The following is a 5,450-nucleotide window of genomic DNA, read 5'->3' on the forward strand; positions in this document are numbered from 1 at the left end:
TGGAATATCCTTTACGAAAGCCTGCTTGATTATTTGGTTGATTAAAGTCCAACGTTGCCCTGACTCTATTAGCGATTACCTTTGTAAATACTTTGTAGGCAACGGATAGTAAGCTGATCGGCCAGTAATTTTTCAAGTCCTTGGCGTCTCCCTTCTTATGAATTAAGTTAATGTTTGCATTCTTCCAATCTTCTGGTACAGTCGAGGTCAGAAGGCATTGCATATACAGGGTGGCTAGTGTTTCTAGCACGATGTCCCCTCCATCCTTCAACAGATCTGCTGTTACCTGAACCTCCCTTGCTGCTTTTCCCCTTTTATTGCTTCTAATGCTTTCGTTACTTCATCTTTCGTTACTGGCGGGATGACGCATTGCTGTGCACTGCTGTCTTTCTTATTAACGCTCTGATTACATTGGCTACTGTACAGGTCTGTGTAGAACTCTTCGGCTACGTTAACTATCTTATCCATATTGCTAATTACATCACCCCGCTTGTCTCTTAATTACTACATCTGGTTTTTACCTATGCCTAGTTCCCTCTTCACTGCTTTTAGGCTACCTCCGTTCTTTAGAGCATGCTCGATTGTCTCCATATTAAACTTCCTTTTGTCGGCTACCTTGCGCTTATTTATCAACTTTGATAGCTCTGTTTGTTCTATTCTATCGATAGGATTAGACGCCCTCATGCTTTGGCGCTTCTTAATCAGATCTTTCGTCACCTGAGATAGCTTCCCGGTATCCTTTCGAACGTTCGTACCGCCTACTTCTACTGCGCACTCCGTAATTATGGATGTCAGATTATTGTGCATTGAATGAACATCAAGATCGTCTTCCTCAGTTAAAGCCGAACATCTGTTTTGCAGCGCTATACTAAACTCCTGTGCTTTCAATCTTACGGCTAACTCGTTAATGGTCTTCTTCTTCACTAGCTTCTTCCGTTCCCTCTTCAAGTCTAAGCTAATTCTAGACCTTACCATTCTGTGGTCGCTACAACGCACCTTTTCGAGGACGGCCACATCGAGAATGATGCCAGGTTTAGCGCATAGTATGAGGTCGATTTCATGTTTAGTTTCACCATTGGGGCTCTTCCAGGTCCACTTCCTGTTTTCTCGTTTGCGGAAGAAGGTATTCATGATCCGTAAATTATTTCTATCCGCGAATTCGACTAATAACTCTTCCCTGCTATTTCTAGAGCATATCCCATAGTCACCTACCCCGTGGTCGTCAGTCTTCTTGGCCACCTTCGCATTGATGTCGCACATCAGTACAGTGTACTGATTTTACTTTATTCATTGTCGATTCTACGTTCTCATAGAAACTTTCAATGATCTGGTCATCATGGCTGGGTGTAGGCTCGTAGGCCTGCACCACTTACAGCTTGTACCTCCTAGTCAGCCTATTTACAATAGTTTCTACCCTCTCGTTAATACTATAGAACTCTTCTACGTTTCCAGCGATATACTGATTAATAAGAAATCCCACACCTCGTTCTCGTCTATCCCCTAATCAGCGATAGCACAGTGTGTGTCCGTCCTTTTGTACTGCATACGTCTCGCCTGTCCTAGCTTCGATAAGTCCTATCACATCCAATTTAATTCCCGCTTGTTCCTCGAACAGCACTGCTGGGCTAGCCTCACTAGATAAAGTTCTAGCGTTAAACGTTGCCAGGTTCAGATTCAAATGGCGGCCTGTCCGGAGCAACATTACGGTAGCGTTTGGAGCCTTCAGCGTGGCTGCGCCGTCACACTTTCACGTGGTTGGTCACGTGGTGCGCAGCAGCTGCCAGTGGCGCGGCGGCGTGGCTGATCACGTGGTTCTTCACGTGGTTGGTCACGTGACTAGCCACATAGTGCGGAGCCGCGCCGACGAAACCGAGCTGCCAAAGTTGTGCGCGTGCGCCGTGTCAAGCGGGACGAAAATGATGAAGGAACGCCCAGCGAATAAGAGCGCGAGAGACTGACTTTGCAATTCAACTGAGCAAGTTCCATTCGGCCATTTGTAGCTATCGCGTCACTCCAGGTTTAACGATAGCTAATCCACCGCCAATTTATTTTATCCCTCCTCATGTCCAATCAATTCGATTCATTTACAATTCGGTTACTGCTCTTATCCACCATCGTCATCTGCTCCTGCCCGCGGTTATTAAATGGCTATGCGCGGCGGCCTCTGACCATCATCGCGAAGACAGACCTTGCGCGTTAGTTGCGCACAGTGCAGCGCCTGTCGGCAGGCGTGTACTAAAGGATGTGCCTGGCCAATCGGCGAGCCCACTATGCGTGACTCGACGTACCGCAAATTCTTCGTCTCCCGGCTCAGTTTTAAAGCAGGGGGTAGAAGATAAAGGGGAAAGCAATTTGTTGTTTAGAAATATTCGGATTCTTATAATACAAAATTGGTCCTGCACTCATACTTGAACATGCGTTCACTCTAGTAATTGTCTGTGACAGTGCACACAGCACCAAAAGTGCGCTTGTGCCCCTAAAAAATTCCGTGTATGAGCTTACAAGCAGATCACGATAGGATGCTACGTTGGTTCTGGTGCCATGAATTTGTTCTATACATTAAAGTTTAACGGGCACAATCGCGTAAACGGTTTTGAGGCGCTTATATGGAAATAAACTCCTACTGCAAGTAAATCCTTTTAGGATACGTGAAATATTTAGGGTGACTTGTTAAGTGTCTGGTATGGGGCTTGCACTGCGCTTTCTAATTTGCAGCATGGTGCCGCAGCCTGACTCAAGTTATGGTTGCGTAACATTTATTAAAGGTCCGTATCACTTTTTGTATAGAGTTCAAAAACATGAATATTATCACTTCGGCTCGCACAACCTCACAAACTGTTTGCGCAATTGCTGAAACTTTGTTTTCTAAAGTATTTATCAAAGCAAGGTCAGTGTCGCGTGCCAGAGATGCAGAAGGCTTGCTCACAAGATAAATGCCTTCAACAGGTGATCCTAATCGCAAAAAACCTAATAATAATAATAATAATAATATTAATATAATTGGTTTTTGGGTAAAGGAAATGGCGCAGTATCTGTCTCATATATCGTTGGACACCTGAACTGCGCCGTGAGGGAGGGATAAAGGAGGGAGTGAAAGAAGAAAGGAAGAAAGAGGTGCCGTAGTGGTGGGCTCCGGAATAATTTCGACCACTTGAGGATCTTTAACGTGAACTGACATCGCACAACACACGGTCGCCTTAGCGTTTTGCCTCCATAAAAACGAAGCCGCTGCGGTCGGGTTCGAAGCCGGGAAATCCGGATCAGAAGTCGAGCGCCTAAAATTTATGCGATTGTAATACTGCAGTGACAAGTAATGCAGCAGTTTTGAATTTGCTTTCTATTTAACTCGAGCGCCTGCGTTTTTATGTGAAGTTTTATATTCCTTAGAAATTAAGAAACTCTCATGTGTTTGAAATCAAATTCTGTTTGTTTCTTTAACAAATATTTAAGATAACATTTCCGCAATGTTAGGACCATCAGTTCTTTAACATTATCGAAGTTGGCAACTTTCTGAGCATTATAGGATTAACACAGAATGGATGGATTACTTGCATACGTTAAGAAAATTTTTAAGAAAACGATGGCCAAAAAACAAGGTGGCAATATAGCGCTCGGTTTAAAATTAATTTAGCACAATATATTTCTCTTTACAATGTTGATTCTCTTTCCCTGCGTCCTGAATAGACACGGAAGTTTTTGTACGGCAGTGTTTAGGCTGGGTTCAAAGATCCGTCGAGAAGAAATCTGATAACCAGCCTTGTAGAGCTCGATATAGCCTCCGTGATAAGCATCAGCGTGCTGAAGGCGTTTCAGTGACGCAGCGGTGCTGTGCCGCACATGCCCGAAAAAGGGCGTCTCAACATGAAACCACTGCTTGATATAAGTGGCCACCATGCCGACAAGTACTATTTCTCAGACTTTGTAGCAGGAGCGTACGAAAGTACACCGCCCCAATGTTGCCTTCATGGGAAAACATGTGCAACGTTTATAGCTGATGCCAACGGAGAGCCATATTTCAGCACATGCGCACTCTGACTGCTCCCTGTCGCATGTTATTTTGAATGAGAGGTTCCTTTGAAGAAAGTGTCAACAGTCGCAGAGCCAAATCAATACCTGCATTAAAATAACTTAGTAAATAACCTCATATGAAATAAGGACCTGGGCAAGCCTGTCTATTTTCACTGCAATGAAACTTTCTGTCCAGTTCCGGGAGGGATGAGTGATTCCATTTACAAGGCAGTATGTTGATTGAATTCCTGTCGCAGTGGCAATCGACACAAAATATAAGACTGCAACACAGTCCTTTGACAGAGCTGACAGTTATTTCCACGGCCAGTAACTCTTCTTTGTTGATTTGAATTCATAGAGTACTTTTGCTTTAAACTCACGAGCAAAGATTTCTTACAAATTCTATACAAAAAATTCATCCGCGACAATTGCTCGTCTTTTGAGCGTTGTTATAACACCGAGAGCATCTCCGGCCTTCAGTCGGCTGACTTATCGTTCTTTACTCGCGATTATTCTTCACGCAGTACTCATGAAATTCCTGAGATTGAATCTATTCCCTACACTCTCTCTTCGTTCACAAGCTCCTTGCAATTAACGTCATGCAGCGCTCGTGAGGTTGCGCGGAGTACATTACAGGCAGGCGAGATGTTAGCGGAAGGCCTTCGGAAGCAAGAGAACACTTTACAAACATCCTTGCGGAATCTGTCTAAAAGAAACGTGTACAAAAACGGGTTCACGCAAGAATTTCCGTACGCAAGAACTTCCGACGCGACTTCCAAAACAATGAGCGAAGTGTCCGTGCGTTTTTCGTAAAGGCCCACACTTTTAAGTATCTTCACCACGCCGAAGGGGCACCACGAGGCGACGAAGACAAGCACGACCACAAAGACGAGTCTTGTGACACGCCTCTTTGCACAGGTATTTACTGCGCTTACCCTACCACTGAGAGGATTTCCGAGCCACAATCTCCTTAGCATGAGTGCGTATAAGGTAAAGATCAAACCCAGTGGTACCACAAAGCAAATCACGAAGACGGACACATAGAATGCGGCTTTGTCATAACCAGCGCCGACACGGAACCCGCAGAAGGAGTGGAGGTCGTTGACGATCACGACGCCGTAGGAATCAAGTAACGGAACACAGGCTACCAATATGGTGATCCACGTGAGCAGTATGCATCGAAAGGCGTTCGTGGGCGTCCGTATAGAAATCGACCAGACAGGGTAGACGACCGCCAGGAACCTGTCCACAGACATAAGGACCAGGGTGTAGATGCTGGCGAAGGCGCAGACGAGGAAAACGTACTTTACGATCCGACACCAGGCGTCTCCGAAGGGCCAGTAGCCGAGCGTGTAGTCCCATGCTTTGAAAGGGACGGAGAAGAGGAAGAGAAGGTCGGCCACGGCGAGGTTCATGATGAGAATGTAAGTGGTGGAACGCAT

The 5,450-nt window shown here is 45.3% G+C and overlaps 1 pseudogene; it reads right to left on the bottom strand.

The window, feature by feature from the left end:
* Window positions 1-4,565: 4,565 nt before the first annotated feature.
* On the bottom strand, window positions 4,566-5,450 carry LOC144103320 (allatostatin-A receptor pseudogene; annotated as a pseudogene).

This window comes from Amblyomma americanum, chromosome 9, assembly GCF_052857255.1.
Source record: "Amblyomma americanum isolate KBUSLIRL-KWMA chromosome 9, ASM5285725v1, whole genome shotgun sequence".
Classification (NCBI taxonomy): Eukaryota; Metazoa; Arthropoda; class Arachnida; order Ixodida; family Ixodidae; genus Amblyomma; species Amblyomma americanum.